This window comes from Ixodes scapularis, unplaced genomic scaffold (assembly GCF_016920785.2).
Source record: "Ixodes scapularis isolate PalLabHiFi unplaced genomic scaffold, ASM1692078v2 ptg000236l_1___fragment_2___debris__unscaffolded, whole genome shotgun sequence".
In the NCBI taxonomy this organism is placed as follows: Eukaryota; Metazoa; Arthropoda; class Arachnida; order Ixodida; family Ixodidae; genus Ixodes; species Ixodes scapularis.
In genome coordinates this window covers 21,522-47,824 of record NW_024609945.1, presented here as the reverse complement: position 1 = coordinate 47,824, position 26,303 = coordinate 21,522, and the positions used below count along the sequence as shown (strand labels likewise).

Here is a 26,303-nt window from a genome sequence, read left to right as displayed (position 1 = left end):
ACCGCACCTGTGTTGTGTGCTTTCCCTTTTTTGTGCAGTTTGCGCTCTATTTAAGAAATGTTACGAACATGCCCGCCTTTTCACCACTTGTCAGGTATTTTTAAACGAATTATTATCACTTTGAAAAGAAAGTGTTTGGTTAATAGCCTCGTGGCATTTAATCGGCTGTTTTATTACTACTTCTGCATTTTCTACTGAATTTTTAATCATAGTATGCATTTCCTCTTTTACGGTGAGTTTCTTACACATTTCGTTATCATGTAGATTCAACAGGTCACTTGCGAGGAACCTACTTTTAAGAATGATTCAAAATCACCTCATCCAAATATTGAGCCCATCAGTTTATTTAGTCTTGGACTAGTACGTAGAAACATTTATAGTGCATATCACACTTCACATTTGCTACTTATATTCATTCGACTGCCTTCTTTGCACTGAAATGTCTCCAAAAAAATCTTAGAATTTCCGAGATGTCGGTTGACCCTGAAAACGAGAACAAATAACAATTATATAATATTAATGTTGATTACTGGCGTACCTAAAAGCTTTCTTCGAGTCTCTAACTGAATTCGATTGCTCATGCCAGCGTTAAAAAATGGTACGTAAAAAAATGTAATGGAAAAGTACCTTATTTTCGAAGGGGTGTGAGGGTCGCGCAGAACGATGTCCCTCAGCTCTGCCAGCTGATCGTTTTGACAAAAGCTCTGTTGAACAAAACCGAAGTTTAGTTAGGTAAACCTGTGAACACTTTGTTTTTACAACCTACCCACTAGTCACAATTCACGAAGAAATATTAAGAGTCGTTCCCATTAGCGAGACAAGTGTTCTAAAGTCCGAAGTTCACGACGCTATATGTAGTTGAAAAAGCAATAAGTTCGAAAACTTGAGGTTTTGGAACGCCAGCATCAAAAGATGTGATGGTATTTGGTGACCGATACTTTCTGAGCGCCAGGCGTCAGCAGGCGCATAGTGATCACCGACGTTCCCTCGAATTTGGACATTTCACGCTTACATAACAAGTTTTTTTTTATAATTGCATTAAAAAAGTTTTTTTTTTCTTCGAAGACAAGTGTGTGAAGGAAACGCGTAAATGGTTATGGAGCCAATGCACAAGACTCTGTCTGTGTTGCGCCATTATGGGAAGTTTTCGAAATTGCGAAGATCTATCTACGAAAATTGAATAAATTTCATTTAAACGCACGTAAAAAAAATATATATTTTTGAAATATTTTACGTATTATACACGCTTGCAGGTCCGGTCTCAGGGCGCCGCCATCTTGCCCAATGGGGTGCGCTTGGGCGCGGCCATAATCCGATTATTGACGCCTCAGCAAGGCTTCGGGATCGGATTTGGACGCGTCCGGGCGCACCCCAGCGAGCAAAATGGCAGCGCTACATGTGCTTAAAATATGTTGCCCTTCGATCCCTGGAGATATGTTTGTGTAAACTTTTTAGCACTTCGGCAACACTGGACCCGCGTTTCGGGGCTGAAACACGCTCCAGGCCTGGTGGCGAGTAGAGCATAGGGCTTTAAAAATATATGCCTTCTAAGCTTTATTCTCGCCCTTGCCCGGATGAAGGGGTATAATGTATTCTTTTTGGCATCGCAACGTGGGGTTCCCCAACACCACCTATTCTTTTGTTTCTCCTTAAAGGGGCGATGCAATAATTTTTGTACATTCAGTAAACATCATCTGAGATTTTTGCTTGAGAATCAGAAGCTATGAAAATCGTCTTAGTTTGTTTCTCCACGCAATGACAGCCGCAGAACATAAATTGAGGGAAAACAACCAGAGTTTTCCCTCTAAACTCGCGACCGGAACAAGTGGCCACGTGATCGAGAGCCGATTATAAGCCGCTAATTTGTATCATAACCACACGCTGGGGTTGCCAGAGCACGGAATAATCGATGAGTTCGGGACATTGTTAAAGTTCATCTATTCCCGTCATCGCAGCGTTTGGTCACGAGCTACTACCCGAATGCATGTGGATGCATTCATTGTCACAACCCCAAACTGGGTGCCGAGTGCTCACGCAGTGCTTGTTTCTACTGTATGAGCTGGATTTAAATATCCTAATCGCAGGGATCGCCAAGCTTGATTATATATTCCTGGAGGTCGTGTTGTTGACAACGCCAGCAAAATAATCCCTACAACGTCGTCATCGTATTTTGCGTAGGGAGGGCTGAAAGAAACCGTCCGCCTTTATCCTTTATATCGCGCGGCGACAAAAAAGGTTCTTGGTCGGTGGCATGGCTTACGTGCACACTTGGGTCCCACTAGAGTCATTAGATGAGCTACGCTTAGAGTATCGGTACTCTGTTCCCCGATATTGTTGTCGGCGCCGCCATCTTGGTGCTTAGTACAGAGCAGACGCCACTGTCGATCGTCATGACTCAAAAGTGCGGCCACCTTAGCATTATGTAAAACCTCCCAGTCTTACTAAGCAACTAACAAACATCACAAAATAATAAATTTCGAAAACATCACTTGGTCGCATTGCTTTCAGTCTATGAATTACTATTATCTTAATATCTGTCTTATTATATTGAATATCCGTCATATATTTGTCTTAATATTTTAATTTACTATTGAATTAATATACTCTATTTATTTATTCATTATCTAAACTCTACTGCACTTTTTTCATTTTTTATAATTTTTGAAGTTTATTTTGAGTCTTCCATGTTTTCACTTTTAGATATTTTAATGTCTATTCCATATTAGTGCTTTAGCATTGTTTTTGTTTCTTTTTACCCCATTCTTGGAATATTATTGTTTGTTGTACTTCCTAGAATTTATTTTTGAGGTCTAATACGTTTATTCTTATTAACTGCGTATATGTTATATTTATACGGTGTATGCTTGCGTTTCCCCATCATGCAGCTGTAGGTGGGAACAAGCATTGTTAAGTCGCTAGGGTGACTTTTTCTGACTCCTACTGCTGGAGAAAAAATAGGTTTAATTTCATTTAATGAAGCACCTGATACCTCGCACCCAATTTTTTATGAAACTTCACATTACGTAATATAGAGTTCTGTATAAGAAAATACACTGTTTAGTTATTTTTCTGAAAATTATTTACCTAATTGCCGTTAAAAGCATTCTAATCACCCTGCTTTTTTGTGCCCTTAATGCAGCATTGGAAAGGAACATGTAAACAGGTTTTCCATTCAAACGAAGACACAAAGCTGAAATATTTTTTTTTTACTGTAGCAAATATTTTTTTTAGAGCGGGTTTGAGAACTTCTGAAAATGAGACCTCAAAGACTGACATAATGTCTCAATTGAGAATTTGTTAAAGAAACATCAGTACAGATGGTTCAATTATTAACTTGCAAAAATGCAGTGGCACAATTGAACTGCTAAGCAAGGCCCCTCTTTCGATCAATTAAGATGAGCCCCAGGAAACTATAAGCTGAGAAAACATAATAGTAGTCTTATCTTTTTTAATATTTAGTCACCCGACGCTTTTGGCAAGCAACTTTTTTTTTTCATGTCAAATTGCTATAAATGCGACCCCCTCCCCTTTCTTTTTGAATTTGTCACGACTCAAAAAGTTACATATTGTATGCAATGCTTAAATGTCATGGACTGGATTACAAATAGCTATACGACTAATGAATTCGTTTTTAACGATTATTAATGTTTCAGCATTCTTTTGGTTTTTGAATAAATATGCAGTATACGTATATATAATTGGCTCACATATGCCAGTGAGATGAAAAACAACTTGTCAGGGTTGGACTCATTGAGGCATGGAAGTCGCTGCGTATCATTAGGAAACTTCAGCAATAGTCGCCGATGCGCCTGCAAAAACAAATAACTGTTATATCCGTATTTTTTTTTACAACTAAAATTATTTACAGATTCCAAATTTGTATAGGATTTTATTTCCCGCATACGTACCTCGAATGCAGTTTCCAAGCCCTTAATATCGGCAATATTTTCGTTAAGCGTTTTGTCTTCATTGATCTGTTGAAAATTCATGCATATTCATGTATTGTTAGCCTACAAAAACAAACGTCTAAGCAAACTTTATTTACCTTCATGCAGGTTTTCTCTTCTATCTGATCTTTATACAAATCCCTGACACAGTCCTCGCATTCCTTAAATATCTTCCTCGCTTCCTCATCCCACCAGCCGCGCCTGTTTCCATATTCGTCGTAGTAACTTCCTAGATAACAGTTATAATTTTAGTTGAATAAAAATTAATTGCTTATTCAACTTTACATACCTGGACCATAAAATGCATGGTTAAGTTCGTGTCCTAATATCCATCCCAGTGTTCCCATTTTTATTGACCTGCAGCCGTTGGCGGTAAGAATAAATGAAGATGACGCACGTTCATTAGTTTAAGAAAAGATACGCCAGATATACTTTCTGAAAACACCTTAAGTTGAACTCACGATGGCAGTCCAAAGCTGTAAAACGGGTGTTGTAAGATTACAGCCGTCAATACTGACAAAGGAAAAGCAACAAAATATTAGTGTCAATTGCCTGCACCATTAAAACGCAACGAAATACTTTACCAGCGAAGTTTTCTAGCGGCGAGTAATACGCATTTACTTTGGTGAAGTCATGAGGCCATCTAGAAATAAAAATATAAAAACCGGGAAATACAATTCAATACCCTTGATTACCGCACAGAGTCACGGTTTTGAACTGGAGCGGGACTGTGTTTCAGCACTACAAAGTGGTCCAACAAATACCACAAGCCGATAGTGAAATCAAGCAACTCCTACTACGCATAGTCACGTCATCTTTGTTTGTACTTGTCAGCTCCAACTGATACAGTAAACTGTCGTGCATGCGAGAAAGACGACGCATTCTCAGAATGCTAACCGCGTATGTGTAGCTTTTGCATCTTTCCGTGCCCTGACACGAAGTCAACCAATGGAGAATTAAATAAAGCGAAAATGCTATTCAAGCAAATTGTGGCTCGCTGTGCACGAGACCAATCGAAACGCAAATTAGTTACTTTTTTGCAAATTCGAAAAAAAGCCAATCCCAACCAGTGAATACTGCGGGTAAGCTTCTGAAGTATAAAATAAGAGTAACAAAACGCTCTCTACCTCCCGCCTAAGGTTGGCTAGTCACTTTTGATTTAAGAAAACGCACGAAAATAAGTGACGGTGCACTACTTAAGAGGTCATCAGGGGTCATACTTAATAGTATATAGATACTGTAATGAAAGTGTAACTAAAAAATGAAAGCCGTTTACAACTCCCTGTAACGCCGAATTCGAGCGCAGCTCCTGAGGAGGAGGGAAGGGTACTGGGGGGGGGGGGGTCAAGTGACCTCGGGGGGCGGGGGGGTCACGTGACATTGGGGGGTCACGTGACCTGGGACTCACTAGTCACGTGACGATCACGATGCGGATACCGATGACGTCATCAGTGACGTCATTGATGACGTCATCAGTGATGATGACGATGCGGATGTCGGTGACGTCATCAGTGACGTCACTGATGACGTCATCAGTGATGATGACGATGACGATGCGGATTCCGGCGACGTCATCAGTGACGTCACTGATGACGTCATCAGTGATGATGTCGATGACGATCCGGATGCCGGTGACGTCATCAGTGGCGATGACGTCAACGGGGGGTCACGTGACCTCGGGTTGGTATCCCTGGGTCACGTGACCCCGGGGGGGTCACGTGACCTGGGTAACCTTTGTAACCCTTGTGAGGGCAACTCTCGTGACCCTCGTGAGGGTAACTCTAATAACCCTCGTGACCCTCGTGAGGGTAACTCTCATAACCCTCGTGAGGGTAACTCTCATAACCCTCGTGAGGGTAACCCTCGTGACCCTCCTGAGGGTAACTCTCGTAACCCTCGTGAGGGTAACTCTCGTGACCCTCGTGACGGGAACTCTCATAAACCTCGTGACCCTCGTGAGGGTAACTCTCAAAACCCTCGTGACCCTCGTGAGGCTATCCCTCGTGACCCTCGTGAGGGTAACTCTCGTAACCCTCGTGAAGGTAACCCTCGTGATCCTCGTGAGGGTAACTCTCGGGACCCTCGTGAGGGTAACTCTCATAACCCTCGTAACCCTCGTGAGGGCTATGATGGTTAGTAACGCTCGTAGCCCTCGTGAGGGTAACCCTCGTGAGATTAACCCTCTTAACCCTCGTAATCCTCGCGAGGGTTACGAGGGTTAAGGCGACGGCGACGGCGACGGCGACGCCGACGGCGACGCCGACGCCGCTCAAGCTGGGAACGGGCGCCTAAGAGCTGCGCTCTAAAAGTGAAAGCCGTTTACAAATCCCTGTAACACCGAATTAGAGCGCAGCTCTTGAGGAGGAGGAGTGAAGGGTACTGAGGGGAGGGTAGACCCCTCCTCCTTCTCCTCCTCCCCTCATTCTTTAATATGCTCCGGGGGGGTCACGTGAACTCGGGGGGGGGGGGTGTCACGTGACTTCGGGGAGGGGGGGTCACGTGACCTCGGGGAGGCGTGTCCTGGGGGTCACGTGACCTTGGGGTCACCTTGGGGGTCACGTCACCTCAAGGTCACGTGACCCCCACGTGACCTCTGGGGGTCACGTGACCTTGGGGAGGAGAGCACGTGACTTCGGGGGGTCACGTGACCTCAGAGGGGTCACGTGACCTTCAGGGGGTCACGTGGGGTCACCTTGGGGTCACGTGACCTTGGGATGACCTTGGTTACGCCGATGCCGACGACGCTCAAGCCGGGAACGGGCCCCTAAGAGCTGCGCTCTAAAATGAAAGCCGTTTACAACTCCCTGTAACACCGAATTGGAGCGCAGCTCTTGAGGAGGAGGAGGGAAGGGTACTGAGGGTTGCGTGTTCTCGGGGCAGGGGGGGGGGGGTTCATGTGATTTTGGGGGGTCACGTGACCCCCTAGAAAAAATTTTCCGCTAGATTTAGCGGAGAAGTTTTTCCGCTAGATTTAGCGGGGAAAATTTTTCCAGTAGGTTTAACGGGAAAAGTTTTCCGCTAGACTTAGCGGGGAATTTTTTCCGCTAAATCTAGCGGGGAAATTTTTCCGCTAGCGCGGAATTTTTTCAGCTAGATTTAGGGGGGAATTTTTCCGCTAGATTTAGCGGGTTAATTTTTCCGCTAGATTTAGCGGGGCATTTTTCCTGCTAAATTTAGCGGAAAAATGTTTCCGCTAAATTTAGCGGGGAAATTTTTCCGCCAGATTTAGCGAAGAAATTTTTCCGCTAGATTTAGCGTGAAAAACTTTCCGCTAGATTTAGCGGGGAATTTTTTCCGCTAAATGTAGCGGGGGAAATTTTTCCGCTAGACTTAGCGGGGAAATTTTTCCGCTAAATCTAGCGGCGAAAATTTTTCTGCTAGGTTTAGCGGGGAAATTTTTCCGCTAGATTTAGCGGGAAATTTTTTCCGCTAGCGGGGAAAACTTTTACGCTACATTTAGCGGAGAAAGTTTTCAGCTACATCTAGCGGGGAAATTTTTCCGCTAGATTTAGCGGGGAAATTTACTCATAATGCACCGCGCGGTTACGCCGACGCCGCTCAAGCCGGAAACGGGCCCCTGAGAGCTGCGCTTTAAAACAAAAACCGAGCCTACGGCCCTACACGAGTTTTAAGGCAGGGACGAATTCCTGAAGAGTCATGCTATAATCTCGGTAAAAGTCCCATGGGCTTTGGCAATGCGCTCGGATCGTTTCTCAGAAGGAAGTATTGAGTAGTTCTTTTTTTACTGTGACCGAAGCCCGTAATTAAAACCTTAATTATTTCTCCTCAGTAGAAAAGTAATTATTCAATATTCTTTTAAAACTTACTAAAATCCCTCACTTTGCGCACTACAAAATAGTCCTGCACGCAGTTACTAACACGCGTAATGCACCCATTATTTTAGGTATTAATTTTAGCATTACTCAACAGCCAAAATTTCAGGCGATGGCAACTTGATTTTGTAAAAGTTTATACAAGAGGGGTGATTATTCTCGCTAAAGCTGGGACAAACGTGCGGAATCAAAAGCAAACGCGGGAAATATTCGCCTCGTTTCGTCAACCACGCTGTCCTATAATGAAACAATATTTTTTTCATTAACCTGCGATTTAGGCGAGCACGATTGGCTGGCGAAGCAACAGTTCTAGGCGGTAATATCGAACTTAAAAAATGTGTACGCCTCTAGCTGAAGCCTAAAAAGTTTAAAACGTGTCGTTAAATCAGTTTTATTATATCATCAAACGTTACTGGTCTGCTCAGTGGTGCGCAAGTATAACTTGGGGCCCAATGTTGTTTATATGGCTTTTGCAGTCTAGGGTTATTTAGGCAGGGATGTGCTCCGAATCTTGTTCATTAATTTATTATTTTGGTGTATGCCCATAAAATTTGGTAAATAAAAACATATTACCGGCCAACAGACGCACCATCATTATTCCTCAAAGGCCGACGTACACTTCGCTCCTTCCCCTTTTGCCCGCCTTTTCTTTTCCTCTATCCTCTCCACATTTTACCTTCCCCTAACATGTCTACGTTCGCAGCTTAGGAGAGGGGAACCGCTAAGTTGATTATCTTCCCTGTAGAAAACCAAGGTTGGTACGTCTGCATTTAAAAGTTACTAAAAAAAATTTAAGTTGAGTTGGTGAGTATGGGCTGCAAAAGTAATTCGAGCATAGTAGAAATTATTCAATTGCAAGTAATTGAGTAAATTATTAATTACCGTGAAAATCAGCGGATTACATTTTGAAGTTGCTTTATATTTTTTTTATGGTAACGAAAAATTCCATAGGGTTTGACCCGTTAGTAAAATTCGACATGCCAAAAATAAAGCGGCTTGTGTTTTCACAGAAATGCTTTAATAGCTGGTTCTGATTCTGCGTGCCTATTTGTTTTCTGCATTTTTGTTTTTTAATCAATGATGAACTGCGGATGTATCATTTCTAATTTGAGGTTTAGCACTGCCAGAGCTTGATTTTGCAGGTTGTGTTCGCTTGTTGGCAGTGTTGAGTAAAGTACAAGTTAAATGAGAGATTATCTACTTAAAGTGAAGCTGTAAGTACATCGTGTGCAATTTACATGAAAAAGTAAAGTATAATAAATACACAGCACTTTCAATGTGAAGTTACATTCTAACAAATCTTTCAGAATGCCCTTGATCCCGTATACAGTGTTGTTGTTTTTGTTTTTTTTTTAACAGGTATGCATTGCTTCAGGTGTAATCAGAGGTGCATCAATTTCTTTTCAGAAATGGCAGAAAATAAGGGATAAAGTCAAATAGCCACATAATAGTTGTTTGACTCTCGCTGACGAGCTATTTAACACAATCAACTTATAAGGCTCAAATTTTCATCGGTCTTATAATACTTATCTGCAAAAATACATTGTTTATGTACATAAGTGGACTTCTATTATTATTTCTTGAGTTATTTACTGCTAAACATTGATCACACGGGCGGAGTGCATAAATGCGAGTGTCTACTTCCTCGTGGTGTATATTTTTTTGCGTCCTGAAATTTATAATTGTCAAAATATTTATACATTTTTATGACATAAATTAGGCAATCACATAAAAATATCAAGTGAACTAAAATGTCGACAAGTCAGCCTCTGTTCGATTTTATCTGAAATCGCACATTCTTCATTTTGAACCCATACATGTATATGCGTGAACATCGATCTGTGAACATGTTCCTCCAAGTTTAAGTGCGTTATTTTATTCTTGCGTGCGAAGTTGCGTGACATTCCTCGCATGTGATTAACTTTAATATCTAACCTGTGCCTCAATGTATCTAGAACGCATACGTGCAATTATTAAAAAAAATATCCCAGAAAGTCGAGGTCCCGTGCTAGGTGTGTAACGAGCATGCAGGAAATAAAAATAAGCTTACTGAATAAAAAAACAAAGTTTTCGGGCGGCGAAAATATAACCAATATGCATCCTGGCGCATATGTATCTTTAACTGGTACAAATGTAAGGTTTGGAAAATAATATCTTGGTAATAAGAAGTGCGTGGTTCCGAAAAAAAAACAATTTTAATTTTGCAACTGGACGAATATCCCATTCGTATGCGCTGAGATGATGCAGTTATAAGGATATCGCTTATCTTTAAACTACCGTTCTTGCCTTCTCCGATACTGCTCCTTTTACTATTATTGATATTCTGAAAGTTTTCTCCAAGACGCGATCGATTTGTCTCGTCACTGAGAAAATTAAGGTTGCCAAACGGGCAGCTCCCATTTCGATCCATTCCCATTTCAACCTTCCCGCTTGTACCTTCCGGTTTTGACCCGGCTCAAAACGACCTTCTCGTTTTACCGTTTCCCATTTCGTCCTGTCCCGAAACAACCTCCCCGTTTCTACTATTGTTCGTTATCAGTTAGGTCAGTTCAAGCGTCCAATGTCTGGCCTCCTTGGAGACCTCATATTTATTTATTTATGGATGTCTTTTTATTTATTTCACATACTGTTAGTCCTTGTCAGGACTCTGACAGGAGTAGGAAGAAAACAAATATTTAAAACAAAAGTGCACTGGTTCAAAATCAAAAGCCACACCCGTTCATTTACATACAGATCACGGCAATATTGCCGCGCGCGCAGCTGGCCCAGTAGGCAGCGCGAGCGTGGCCTAACGGTTATCGCGCTTGCCTTAGACGCAGAAGGCCAGGGTTCGATTCCTGGCCGCGGCTGCACATTTTTGTTGACACTGCAATGAATTCTGGTGAATTCGAGAACCGTCTTGCTGATTCGAGGTCAGAATGTTTTACGCGCCGAACCTTCTACGCCGAACGATCCAGAAACCCATAAGGGTACATAAGGGATTCGGCAAGGCGAACGCACTCAGTCTCGCCCCAGCGCTCGATCCTGCGATTTCGCCGATTTTGACGCCCGCGACGCTCTGTTATCATCTTTTGTACTCTTTTATTTTGGCACAAGTTCGCCCCATTAAACTCGTCGTCATCGTCATCGCTGCTGTCGGAAGGTGTTTCGACGGGAGCTCTCGACAGGCAGACGGCGTCGCTGTGCTTGCGGCCTGACTTGTAGACTACGGTCATGTTGAACTCTTGTAGTCGGAGACTCCATCGCGCAAGGCGTCCTGACGGGTCCTTGATGTTCGCAAGCCAGCAGAGCGAATGGTGGTCCGTGACTACGCGAAACGGGCTTCCGTATAAGTACGGACGAAACTTCGTGATCGCCCAGGCGACTGCAAGGCATTCTTTTTCAGTCGTGGAGTAATTTCGCTCCGCCTTGGACAATGTCCGACTTGCGTAGGCGATGACTCGCTCGGTGCCTTCTTGTACTTGAACCAGTACCGCGCCAAGTCCTGCGTTACTTGCGTCCGTGTGAATCTCGCTTTACGCATCCTGGTCGAAATGTCCAAGAACAGGAGCCGTCTGCAGTCGTCGCTTCAGCTCGTCGAATGCCTGCTGCTGCCCCTCGGCCCATTCGAACTTCTGGGCGTCCTTCGTGAGGTTTGTGAGCGGTGCCAAAATCCTTGAGAAATCTCGAACGAAGCGCCGATAGCAGGCACATAGCCCAAGGAACCTTCGCACGGCCTTCTTGTCTCTTGGCACTGGAAATGCTGCGACGGCGCGAGTCTTCTCTGGGTCTGAACGAATGCCTTCGTTACTAACCACGTGACCTAAGAACTTCAGTTCGTCATAGGCGAACCGACACTTTGACGGCTTGAGGGTGAGTCTGGCGGTCCGTATGGCTTGTAGAACAGCTCGGAGTCGTTGCAAGTGCTCGTCGAAGTCGCCAGAAAACACTACGACGTCGTCGAGGTAGACGAGACAGCTCTGCCACTTCAGTCCTGCCAGTACGGTGTCCATGACACGCTGGAACGTCGCTGGCGCCGTGCACAGTCCGAAGGCCATCACCTTAAACTCGTACAGCCCATCCGGTGTGACGAAGGCTGTCTTCTCTCGGTCCTGTTCGTCGACTTCGATCTGCCAGTAGCCGCTCTTCAGGTCCATCGATGAAAAGTATCGAGAATGGCGCAGCCGGTCTAACGTGTCGTCGATGCGGGGGAGTGGATAGACGTCTTTCTTCGTCACTGCGTTCAGCTGCCGGTAGTCCACGCAGAACCTAAGCGTCCCGTCTTTCTTCTTAACCAGTACGACTGGGGAGGCCCAAGTACTGCTTGAAGGTTGGATTATGTTGTCGTTCAGCATCTCTTGAACTTGCTCCTGGATCACCTCCCTTTCTTTAACGGAGGCTCTGTACGGCGATCGATGCACAGGGCGCGCGTCGTCCTCGGTAACGATGCGGTGTTTCGCGATGGCGGTTTGGCGCACCCTCGACGACGTCGCGAAGCCGTCACTGTATTCGGCGAGGAGGTCACTTAGCTGCCGTCGTTTCGGGCCTGGAAGCTTGGGGTCAATGTCGAGCTGCGCTGGCGCCGTAATTTGTTGCTGAGGTGGGAATGATTCTTCAGCAATCGCGGCGATCTGGGGGGGAAGGGGCGGTGGTAAAGCAATCCCGTCGAAACACCTTCCGACAGCAGTGACGACGATGACGACGAGTGTTTCCTAGGCGCAGTGAACACCGACGACATGGCCCGACGTCAACGAGACGATCCTGAGCTGCGCGCACTAATAGAGCACCTGGAAGGGCGTGGGAGTGCCGTACCACCTGTTTTTTCACGAGTCCTGCCGACCTTCGCCATTAGACAAGGTGTTCTCTACAAAAAAAACTTCGGCAACAACAACTCGACGTGGCTGCTGGTAATCCCGACCGACCTTCGAGAGGAGATCTTCCAAGCCTGCCACGACGACCCGACGTCCGGACACCTTTGTTACAGCCGGACACTGGCCCGTATTCGTGAAAAGTATTACTGGCCCAAGCTCCCCAAAACCGTCCACCTATACACACGGTCATGCCATGAATGCCAGCGACGAATGAAACCTCCGACGAGGCCGGCCGGACTCTTGCAGTGAATTCCTCCGTCAACGGCCCCTTTCCAGCAGATCGGAATGAATCTACTTGGCCCTTTTCCGCCGTCGACGTCGGGAAATCGCTGGATCATCGTCGCCACAGATTATCTCACGCGGTACTCCGAAACGAAAGCCCTTCCCTCCGGGACTGCTGTGGAAGTTGCCAAGTTTTTCATTGAATCCATCGTCCTCCGGCACGGCGCTCCCGAAGTCCTGATCTCCGACCGTGGATCCTCGTTCATGGCCCAGCTGACACAAGAAGTCCTTTGTCTCAGCCACACCAGCCACCGTCGCACCACGGTGTACCACCCTCAGACCAACGGGATGACGGAAAGACTCAACAAGACCATCGCCGACATGATTTCCATGTACGTCGACGTGGAGCACAAGACATGGGACGAGGTTTTGCCGTACGTCACCTTTGCCTCCAATACGGCCGTACAAGAAATCACCGGGGTTACACCCTTTCAACTGGTTCATGGTCGCAAAGTGACGACAATGCTGGACGCAATGTTACCCCACGAACCGACTGTCGACGGAAGCGACGACGCCCAGGTGGTTGCCCAACGGGCTGAAGAAGTCCGTCAGCTCGCCAGACTCCGGATTCAAGCCCAACAACGTATCGACACTGGCCGCTACAACCTTCGTCGCCGCGACGTCCACTTCCAGCCCGGAGACAGGGTGTGGGTGTGGACACCGATCCGCCGCCGTGTTCTCAGCGAGAAACTCCTGAAGCGCTACTTTGGACCCTACAAAGTGCTTCGTCGACTTGGCGATCGGAACTACGACGTGATGCCCGACGGTACACGGACTTCATCACGCCGCCCTCCACGACCAGAAGTCGTCCACGTCGTGCGCATGAAGCCGTACTATGCTCGATAGGACAGTGGACCTTACGTATTCCAAATGACTCTTTAGTTTACCGTTCTTTTTATTTGCTTTGTTTTGATTTTGGGTTGCATCGGGACGATGCACTTTTTAAAGAGGGGGGGGGGGGGGGGTAATGCCGCGCGCGCAGCTGGCCAAGTAGGCAGCGCGCGCGTGGCCTAACGGTTATCGGGCTTGACTTACACGCAGACGGCCAGGGTTCGATTCCTGGCCGCGGCTACACATTTTTGTTGACACTGCAATGTGATGTTCTGGTGAATTCGAGAACCGTCTTGCTGATTCGAGGTCAGAATGTTCTACGCGCCGTACCTTTTACGCGGAACGATCCAGAAACCCATAAGGGTACATAAGGGATTCGGCAAGGCGAACGTACTCAGTCTCGCCCCAGCGCTCGATCCTGCGATTTTGCCGACTTCGACGCCCGCGACGCTCTGTTACTATCTTTTATACTCTTTTATTTTGGCACAAGTTCGCCACATTAAACGTTTATTTCTTCCTGTTTATCTATTGTTTTTCTGGTCACCACCCGTGACAATATATCTAAATCCCTAGAAACACGCTCAATGAAGAAAATAACTTTTCTGCATCTTGACATGATACAGCACTTTCAGGCAACGAATTCCACTCGTGCATTGTGCGGGGAAAAACAATTTTTAAAACACTCTTTGTTATATCTGTATTATTGTATATGTCGACTGTGTTTGTTTCTTGAACTTCTAGATTGGTGAGACGTAATATAAGATGATTTCTCAATAAAAAGAAGGTCAGTGAGAATCATAAAGGGAAGTTTTAAGCGCTTAGTTTCTCTCGGACTAATAAGCGATGGTAGATTGGCTTGAGAACAACACTGGGCAGGCGATTTGTCGGCGATATCTGGAAAATGTAAAGCGTACCACAAGACGTTGACCCCTTTCCGATTTACGCTCAAGGCACATCACGTGAGGGTCCCAGATTTGGGAAGCATGTCCAAGCAAAATCCAAATCAGCGTTTTGTACGTCGTGAGCCTTTCTTCGACAGACGCAAATTTAAGGATTCTTCGGAGGTAGCGCAATTTACTATCGGGATTTTTAACTATTTTGCGGACGTACGACTCCATTTTAAATCGTTTTTTATCGTGACGCCAAGGTATTTGAATTCTTTCGATCAAGATAAGAAAGTGTCATTATGGTTGTAGGGAAATATTAGTGGTTGACGTTTGTGAGCGAATGTCACACATACAGCTTTTTCTAGATTTAGAGACATTTGCCAAGCGGTACACCATTCGTTAGTCAGAAATCTATCTAATATATCCTGATTAGAGGCCCAGTGAACTTCGGTGAATATAAGAAAATCGTCTGCAAAGATCCTAGCACGCACTTTTTCATTTCCTATTAAATCGTTTATAAAAGCTAAAAACAATAACGAACCCAATACGGACCCTTGGGGAACCACCGACGCTTTATCACACAGATATGTGTAGCCATTTTAAAATCTACAAACTGCCTGCGATTAAGTAAAAAGGATTCAATCCAACGAAGCAAACGCTGGTTCTTCAAATTCAGACGCCAATTTTACCACTACCCTCTCATGACTTACTTTATCGAAGGCCTTCTGGAAGTCTAGAAAGAAACAATCTACCTGCCCCCTGGAGTCTAAAAGGCGTGAATATAAAAATTAACAACTTCAGTTAATTGCGTGCGAGTAGATAGGCCTTTCTTGAAGCCGTGTTGCCGGTCATTCACAAGAAAATGAGTGGTTGCAAGTGTGTCTTTATGCTTTGAAACTATATGTTCTAAGAGTTTGCAGCAACTTCACGTTATTGAAATCGGCCGGTAGCTCGATACGCTGCACGTATCACCTGACTTCACGATTGGAATCCCTTTAGAAATTTTCCAGTCGTCCGGTATAGAAGCTGACTCTAATGATTTTTTGAAAAATAATGAAAAGATATTTGGCAAACCATTCCGCGTATATATTTAAAAAAAAATTTGGAACTTGATTGGGTCCTTCAAGCATCGAATGGTTAATGTTATAAAGGAGCGTTGACACCCCAAAGGTCGTATTTTTTTATTCCCTAAGACGATGCAAGTTGTAGTCATAAATACGCAAAAAATACCGCATCACGAAAAAAATTTCACCACGCGCGCGTGCGCTTTATTTGTGGTGTTTTTCGCTCCCCCTCCTCACCTCCTCGCTTCTTCTGATTTTTGACGTCAAATATAAAATTTAGAAGCTTCGTAGGCGACATTTTTATAAAATTGAAAAACGACAATCGTAAAACAAATTTTTAACGCAATTGCGAACGCACTATTGCCCTTTTGTCTTGAAATACCAAAAATCTGAGTCCGGTGTGATGTCGCCTCCTGGATTTTTATCCTCCATCGCAAACAAACATGGCGGCGCCCGACGCATGTAGCAGAGGATGATCGGTGAGTCGGGGAGTCGGACGAAATTCCCATTTTTAGGTGCGCGACGACCTCTCTGGCTTCGAAAAGGAAATTGTCAAACGGTCAAAACAACTGGGTTTGTTATCTGTGCATCCTAGTTTCAGTTGTGACTCCGCTGGGGCAGCGCCGTCTGATCGCAGCGATAGGCAGCACGCAGCAAAACGGTTTCCCGGTACGCCTGCACCCTTCTCTCCCGCTCCTCACCTCCTCACTTCGGGTCTCGGCGGCAACAGCGTTTCGGAGCGGAGGCGCGAAAGAAACTGGACTCGCAGTGCTTCAGTATTTACAGACTGGACTCCACTGGCGCGGATCGCGCGGGAACTTCAAATTTGGCATTTGGAAATTTTTTTACTTCACAAATACTGAATTCCCAAGTTTCGAATTTTGAGGGTAATGTCCAGTCACCGTATTCAATAGTTTCGGGTAATAAAAAAATATATGATTTTCACGTGTCCGTGCCCCGCTTTAAGTATGTTAAGATGTGAACTTGTTTTGCGGGTGTGTGGATAACAAAATATATTCAAGAAAGATATCTTTGAAGCTACCTGTCACTTGTAGCAAATTTAGATCGGCCTACCAAGAATAGAGGTCAACAAGAAACTGCTAATTTAATGAACCATAATTGCGACGACACAAACAAATACTAACATAGAGACGATCAAACCTCGTCAGGTGAGTGACTGATCGGTCTCATTCGCGATGGCAATAACCAATTTGGTCTGTTAAAATCTTCGAGGCTTCGAACTAGTTGCTTTGAACCAGTCGCACCTAGATCGCAATGGACCATCATTGCACTGAAAGCGTTCATCGACAATAAAAGTGTCTTTGGGACTTTGCATGCAATCAACATATTAATTATGCTTATCTCCACAGATCTATTGCAATGATATTCTTGTTTTCGCCTATTTTAAGAGAGGAAAGTTATTTTTGATTGCCTTCAAGAACCGACGCTGCATGTGGTGGCGGTGTACGATGTGCTAAGCTTGTTCCGCCGGGGTGTGGGTAGTAACATATCGAGATCTATAAAAGAAACGTCTTTGTAAAGCTACCCATCACTAGTGAATTTAGATAGGCTCTCCAAGAACGGATACGTGAAAAAGAAACTGCCCATTCTGTGAACGAAAATGGCGACCGTACCGGGAGCTTGGCGCTAATTTCCCAGGATCCAATGGCTCTACCTTGACTGGCGCTGGTTTCAACACCGCGCCAGAAATCTCTCGATTTTAACGCGTTCATGAACTGTTATTGCCGCCGTTTAGGCACGAGACTAGGGTCAATGACAAAACAGCGAGTAAGCAATTTGCGTACCGCAAGTGCAAAATTCAACATTACGTGGCGCACCCAAATATTGACTTTAAAACAAGCTTGTTTCCAATAGAGAGCATGTGAAACCGGGCCCGTGACCGGCTGCCTTTCTTTAATACCTGATAAAAACAAAAGACGACATTGGCTGCCGCTATAGCAGCATCGGCTACTCCTTTGAACTTGGGTGATTTGAGTTCATTTACTTGAGTGTTCAGAGTAGTCACATAAACTAAGCACTGCACAGCACACCCTACAATACACTCCAAAGTATAAAATTACACTATTTAAGTTCAGGTACAATGATTATTTTTAGCAATTTACATGCATTAATTCCTACACTAAAACGCGATTAAATTGTGCACTGTAAAATATAATTTTAATGCCCATTAGATTAGCTGAACACTCTTTACATTAAAGCTAATTTATCACGATAATATACAACCAAGGTAGCATATATGAGTATATAATACAGAACTTTGCAGTTCAGGAATGTATATAATGTCAATTTCTTATAGAATGATGTTTATAGTTTTGTGCAGAGTCTTAGTTTTCTTGGCAAAGATCTATTACTCTAAATAAGTGTTCGCTTTTTTGACTTCCAAGATGAAATCACGTAAGGCAAGCAGATCACTCTTTCGTAAAGCTGGAGTAAAAAGAGGTCCCAGCACCTTTTCTAGCGACAGCAGGAAACGGTCGTTAGGTGCTATGAGAAGAAACTTCAGCTTTATTCGACACTTTTCAAATCTCGAGCATCCTAGTGGTGATGCGTTTTGCGACTGACTGTCCACATGCGCATTCTGGAAACTCTGCACGATAGATACGGTGTAAGTCTGTGCAGTAGTGTTTCCATGCTGCGTGTGAGAGAAATGGGCACGCAGAATTCTATCTGAGGGTCAGCGTCGTAGAAAATGGAGCGTTTAGAGTTTTTGTAATGTTACTTAGAACCATACTTTTTGCGCGCTACCGTTCTTAATATCTCCCAAGTGTCTCCGCGGGAAAGGGGAACAAGCTGATATTTCCCGTACCGGTGCGCCTTTTTGGCGAGGCAGTCTGCCTCTTCATTGCCCCGTCGGCTATTGTGTTTTGAAACCAGTGTTGCGCAGTTGCCACTCCGGAGTTGGAATGATTCCCAAATCATTCCGCGCTTTCTCGACCTCGGAATGGAATGGGAATGGAATGGCAGCGACGCTCAGGGGAATGGAATGGGCCAACTTCTTTATATTTATTTATTTATTTATTTATTTATTTACGTTCAGCTATACCAAGCCAGTCGGCGAGTCAGTTGTTCAGAAATAAAATGAGCAGGAAACTGCGAACCGGCGTAAGGACCTAACAGACTAATACGCAAAAAATGCAATAAAAAAAAAAAACCGTGAAAGCAAAGAACAAAGGGGGGTGGGGGGGGGGGCGGTGGTGGCGCCTTTCACTAGTGAAGTTCAACACATCCGGATGCGTCTGCGCCTGTAATATTGCAAGGCTGAAGGTACATCATCAGCCGACGTGAACGTGACCCGCAGCTCTGATGATCCGATACCCAGGAAGGAGGCCAGACCGCCAGACGTGGCCTCGCTGTGCGGACCCAGACTTCGTACACCTGCGACTCGTCACCAGCGCGCTGTTTCTCGGACAGCTCGCACCTCTGTCGGCCATCTCAGGTCGCAATCTACGAGGTGTCTGTTTGAATGATGCTAGTCGAAACTTGAGGACTGCCATTTATGCGTTGGAGGCGGAGGGTCGGCAGGTAGGATCGTCACAACAGGGATGCCACCGCATCGATTTTTCAACCGTAAAAGAAGATAAGACATGTGCTTCAGGATGCTTCAGGTGGTCCACTTTTCTCGAAAATTCAAAATGCAACTGCCTGCATGGTCTTCAACGAAGTCACCTACAACGAAAGTACGCACTGTCCTTTCATAGAGCAGCGTGGGTAAAGTTTCATGTTCCAGGCAACACTTACAGATGCAAGAATACTAGCAATACTAGTTCATCCCTCCCTGACGTCAAGTTATCAGTGCTGACAGGGGCACCCTTATTGGACAGGGAAGTGGTGATGTTTTGATGAAATTTATTGAGAGGTCCAAATCTTTTCGCATCACTGGTCAGACAGGCAGGATGGCAGGAAAGGGAGCGCGGTCAATACTTGATGGAAGTTTTTTTGAACGCATTGAAGACTCTACGCCCGGAAACATTACCTTTAAGGCGAAGGCCCAAGCCTGCGGGAAAGTAATTTCGGGACAACAAAAAACTTCCACTTCAAGCTTAAAGCCTCATCTCAGTTGGCGTCTCGAAGAAATTTGAAAAATGTATTGCATTATCAGTATCTATATTTCTGCTCTCCCTAAAATGTATTTTTGTATTTGTATTTCCAAAGATTTTTTGCCTCTTTTTAAAATGTCTTTCCGATACGTATCGCGATACACTTTTTACAGATATATTTGAGACTTTGAGCAACTATTTTCATCTATCCCAGTGTTTGTATTTCCAAATATATTTTTAAATATTTCTGCCTAACCCTGCAACACAATGCAGATGTTAAATGACACTATTAACTTTTAGAAATTAGAGGAATGGAATGGAACGATTTAGCCATTCCAGAAGTGGGAATGGGCCCAGCGTCCCCATTCCTAGGAGTTGAAAGGGATGGAATTATCGAAAACTCTAATTCCCCGGAATGGAATTGGAATGGAATGGGGGTGTCCATTCCGCAACACTGTTTGAAACCCACTGCAGTGCAATATCGTGTTATGTCTGTATTGACGCAGCCATTTATATCCGAACTTTCTAAATGTATCTGCCATTGTTGCTTTTACAGTTTATTGATTGCATGAATGTGAGAACCATTTGACAGTCCCTTCAGATGCCGCATTTTCTTTTATCGTACTTGTATTCCGAATAAACTGTAATGCTGATAGCATAGCTTGGAGGTGATTTCTTGCTGAGGGTAATCGATGTGATAACCAGAAGGAACAATGTGGGTCTTAAGATGGTACAGCAAATGCAGAAGCTGATCTTTGATCATGGGCAGATCCATCTGTGTACACTTGAGTGAAATTGGCGTATTGACTGTATACGTGGAAGAGCGCCAGGTGTGCCACCACCATACTGCTCGATGAGCTTTCTTTTTTCTTTTTCATTTTACGTCGTCTATACTTTAGGCGTCGTCCACGTCCCGGGGGCAGGTGAGGCTAGTGTTTACCATGGAGTGTAACTTGGCAGGTGGCGTTTATGTTCTAACAGAAAGTTATGTACTCGTGCGCCTGTTCTGCTCTTAAGGCTATGGAAAAAAGGGTGATCTATATGTTGTGTTCTTTAAAAAACACTGACCCCCCCCCCTTTTTTTTGCCAGACGATTTTACATGACTTTAGATTATAAGCCAAGCAATATTGTGGTACAGCGTCACGTATATTTTTAATAAAGTAAGAAAAAACAACGGAACTACTCGAAACGGAAACCGAAACTGGACTGGGGAACAAGAAGAAATATTGAAAAGAGCGTTGCCGAAAGTCGCCCCTCCCCCCCCCCCCCCTCCCTTTCCCCCGCAACTGTTTTTCTTAATCAAGGTATTGCAGCTTTTTTCACAAAAATGGGTATCATATTTTCTGGCAATGTTTAGTATGGAGTGTGTGCCTTCGATGTCCCACGACTTTGCTTATCTAAGGCACTTCTGTCTAAAATATAAAAAAACGGAAACATGACCACAGAGAAGCGAGTGAGCGCGATTCAAACTTACCAGGTCTCGATCGGGGGTATTCGAGCGAAAAAAAAAAAAGAATTTTGAGCTGCAAGTAATATTCTGGTTAGCTTGGCTCTCATGTGTCGTGTTCAAATAAAAACCTTGGCGAGCATAAATACCCCCTCAGTGCACTGAGGAGGTTTTTGAGATCACCTAAATAGGTCGATAACTCACTCTGCTGGCTCTAAGCATCCTAGAAATTCCTAAATCATGATGATACGCGACCGATTTCTCTATTAAAAAAGAAATTAAAGATCGCCACAGACCGATTTCATTTCCGGCGATGAGAGGACCATGTTCCGAAACCAGGACTACTGTCAGCCAATAGCGAGCGAAGGATCCTCGCGCATCCGACCGGAGTAACAACGAAGTGATATCTCGAATGCGCGGCTCTTTGTCCACACAGCCCAGATTACGATTAAACCCAGCGAGTACGCGCTCGAAAGCTGACGACTGGCCACATCACTCCCGTGGAAGAAAAGAACAGAACATAGTGACCTGTTTTTGGGATAATTATTGTAGTATTATGTTCCCTCTACGCGAAAAATTAAATATTTAAGTATACTCTTATTTACTTTTATCACCCACAAAAGCATACACATTTTGTAATAACAGCGTTTGCAACGTCAACAAACTGTCGAATTTTCATAGGTAACATGTCGTCCTGGCTGCCGGAACAATGCTCCTCCTATCGCCTGAGATGACCTTGGTATGTTCAATCTTCTGTTCCTAATTTAATAGAAGAATTGGACGCTCATCGTTATGATTTATTGATTTCAAGGATGCTTAGAGCCCGCAGAGTAAGTTATTGCCATATTTAGACGATCTCAGGAAGCTCCTCAGGTCATCCTTTAAAGAAAAGAAATGCCCGTACGTTTAATGTATTCGAAAGACCGAGATTGGTGGATCCCGTAACTGCAAAAGCCAGAACACCGAATGTTGCGCGAGGCACAACCAGGCAAACTCTTGAACCGTGGTCACACTTTATATATAACCTTTTCATGGCATACGCCACCCAGGGGTTGCTCCAGTCTTTGAAATCTCAGAGAACTTTGGGTTCACAAAAAGAATTAACGAAGCCCATCTTAAAGTCGCTGATCGAAATGTCGATGAAACTTTTAATCACCAAATCTCCAGGCGAGCGCCAAAAGAACGAAGCGGCGCGAATCTGATAATGAAATTTGTCGCATATTCTTATAATCCAACTTGCCTCCCCCAAAACGTTAAAGTGTACAACCAACGCCCTTGTTAAATCTTTAACTTAGTTCTCCGTGTAGCATGTGTGCTTTCTAGCATTGGTGACATAATCACGCTCGACAGGCTTGGAAAGACGGAGCAACCGGACATTGCTTGGCACGGAAGCGGCAATTCATGTTTGTAAACAGCAGGAGGATTTATATGTCATACAAACTAGTCTGCATACAGGTTCGAACACGAATCATCGCGAGATCCGTGCTTCGAATGCCGAGCCGCCTCGGTGGCTCCGAGGCGAGAGCGTCGGCCCACGGATCCCCATGTGGCGGGTTCGAATCCCAGCCGAGGTGCCTGCAATCTGACAGAGGCGTATTGCGGAGAAGACGCCGTGTAACCGAACTTTCAGTTGCACGTCGAAAGATCCCAGCTGGTCGAAATTAATCCTCAGTCCTCCGCTGGGGCGTGCCAGATGCCCGTCGTTGGTTTGGCACGTAAAACCCCCAAATTTGAAAATTTGACTTCGAATGCCGCATGACAATCAGTTCAAGAAAAAACTTGGCACGCGGCATTAGAACCACGGATATTGTGGTGACTCGTGTTTGCAGACTGTCATGCCTGTAATGGTATGAGAAGTTTTACCTCAGCTTTAAGCTGCGAGTAATGTAGTCGAGTCTAGGAGGAGCGTGAGAGGCCATGAAGTTCTGGTATGAAGTAAGCGAGCGTTTGTCTTACCAGAGCTACGCGCAAGTGGGAGAGAGATGAGACTGCGCGTTCCCATTTGGTTCCCACAATGCAGTGCGATACATTAATTACACTATTATATTTTAGAGCGCAACTCTTAGGCGCCCATTCCCGGGTTCAGCGGCGTCGCAGTCGCCGTCGCCCTCGCCGTCGCCGTCGGCGTAACCGTGAGTAACCCTCGTAACCTTCGTGAGGGTTACGAGGGTTACTCCCATGAGGGTTACTAACCCTCGTAACCCTCACGAGGGTAACTCTCATAACCCTCGTGACCCTCGTGTGGGTAACCCTTTTGAGGGTAACTAACCCTCGTAACCCTCGTGAGGGTTACAAGGGTTGCGAGGGTTACTCTCACAAGGGTTACCCTCACGAGGGCTACGAGGGTTACTAACCCCCGTAACCCTCACGAGATTTACAAGGGTTAGTTACCCTCACGACGGTTACGAGGGTTAGTTACCCTCAAAAGGGTTACCCTCACGAGGGTCACGAGGGATATGAGAGTTACCCTCACGAGGTTTATGGGAGTTACCCTCACGAGGGTCACGAGAGTTACCCTCACGAGGGTCACGAGAGTTACCCTCACGAGGGTCACGAGAGTTGCCCTCACATGGGTTACTAGGGTTACCCTCACGAGGGTCGCGATGGTTACCCAGGTCACGTGATTCCCCCGGGGTCACGTGACCTGGGAATACCCCCCCGAGGTCATATGACCCGCTCGTTGACGTCATCGCCAGTGATGACGTCATCAGTGACGTCACTAATAGCGTCACCGGCATCCGCATCGGCATCGTCACTGATGACTTCATGAGTGACGTCACTGATGATGTCACCGGCATCTGCATCGTCATCATCACTGATGACGTCATCAGTGACGTCATTGATGACGTCAACGGCATCCGCATCGTCATCATCACTGATGACGTCATCAGTGACGTAATGATGATGTCATCGGTATCCACATCGGCATCGTCACTGATGACGTCATCAGTGACGTAATGATGATGTCATCGGTATCCACATCGGCATCGTCACTGATGACACCATCAGTGGCGTCACTGATGATGTCAGCGGCATCGTCACGTGACCCCCCAGGTCACGTAACCCCCCTTTGACGTCACGTGACACTCCAAGGTCACGTGACCCTCACAAGGTCACGTGACCCCCCCCCCCAGGTCACGTGACCGCCCCGCCACCCGAGGCCACTTGACCCACCCCCCTAGTACCCTTCCCTCCTCCTCCTCAAGAGCTGCGCTCTAATTCGGCGTTACAGGGAGTTGTAAACGGCTTTCATTTTTTATTCAATCACATTAACGTGTATTCCACGTAAGGGTTCGGTCTATAACAATTCACTAAATTCGGTGGGGCTTGACAGTTTCTAATGTTTTCTCTTTTACTGCGGGTATAGATCGGTGTGTCTTGATAATTTTAGTGGTTCTCCATTTACAGAGAGCACCAAGTAGTTTAGCACTTTTAGGGTGAAAGGGAGAACTGCGGATTATTCCCAGACAGGCCCATTATATGTGTAAACCGTTGTGCAACAATGTTTAAACAGTTTCAATAGAAAGTGCTGACGCGCAGATGCATACGTCGTGTGCCTAGATGAAACACTCTAGACCTGGTTGAAGGAGAAAAGACAATTGATTTGTGGTGGTGCGGCCGACAGCTATAGCTGCGAGCGCATTCCTCTCTACCAATACGACCCCCAGACGGCATTCTTGGAAGAACCCTCGCGCAGTGGTGGCCGATAAGCGACATGCCGTTTGGGACCACCGCTTGCCAAAGGATACATGTGCTGCGAGGAGTTACCGGGAAAGGAGGACGCACAAAACGTTACGCAGAAGACTGCACTAGACAAGACGACACGGGATTAGCGGCCGGGACAGACGCCGACATCGCATAATCATCGTTATCCCAAATTTGGCCATGTAACAATCAGCTCAATAAACTATATATCTTAGCAGAACGCATATCACTACATTGGTGGCTCCGCGTTCGTGACCCGAACGAGTAAGCAACATCTGAACGTAAATCCATCATCCCGCCAACCCTCCCGTCATCACCGCGCCGAAGGCAAACTCCCGGCCCCGCACGTCTCCCTCGCCTTCCAGAGGCTACTTCCACCACCTGGCCCGTCGACTACCGGGAAGAGACCTAAACTTCACGCGCGAGCTCGAGTAGCTCTCACGTCATAACCCTATCGACCAACCAGGAATTTCGCGGCACGCCACCGACGCGCGATTTTCTGCGACACGAGCTCATCAAGCTGTCACGTAATAAAAGTGTATAAAAAATGATTCTGCCTGCTTTGTCCGACATACTTTGCGTTTTTCTATGTAGAGCCACAGCTGCTAGAGCCTGTCAGCAGACTCAGTGCGCTACAACGCAGAGCAATGGTAGCACCATAGTAGCTAAACCAGTGAGGGCGCTTGTCGGTGTGAACAGGTGCCTGCTTAAAGGGGTGTCCAAACAGGACACTACAAAACGCACGACTCCGACAAATCGTGAAAATTGAAGCGGGCTTGAAGCGGGCGCGTCCGCTTCAATTTTCACGATTTGTCGGAGTCGTGCGTTTTGTAGTGTCCTGTTTGGACACCCCTTAAGACGTTGTAATAGTAACGAATACGAAATATTTCCCTCGCCTAAATTTAGGACCTAACGTCTCAGTTCTTTATGCAATATATGTAACTGCGAACACTGTCATTTTTAAACTAGGAACTTATACCAAAACGCCATAGAATTGTTTACCGCTAGGCGCATCAGCTTCACGAAATTACTCATTGGGCAACAATTTACTACTTTTAGCACCCTTCTAGTTATATATGTAGAAAAGCTAAAACAACAATGAAAATTTAGCTTTGCCAACCGCCATTATTAACCCCACGTCTAACTCCCGAACATAAAGTCCTTTCTCAACTTAAAAAAAAAAAAAAACAGCATAGACTACCGAAATAAATATTTTGTTTTTTTAGAAACTAATACGGACTTCTTCGCTTTGCGCTACAATTATGCACAAAAACCCGAGATATCAAAAGTGATGGCAATTGTTTGAGTTATCTAACTTCACTAGAATTTAAACATAAATCGGCTAATACTGGTCAATACGTTATACATTGCAACTGGTCTGCTGTTCCGTACAGATCA

The 26,303-nt window shown here is 45.2% G+C and overlaps 1 pseudogene; it reads right to left on the bottom strand.

Annotated features, from left to right (window-relative positions):
• Positions 1-412: 412 nt before the first annotated feature.
• Positions 413-26,303, bottom strand: part of LOC115314222 — a 33,341-nt pseudogene continuing 7,450 nt past the window's right edge.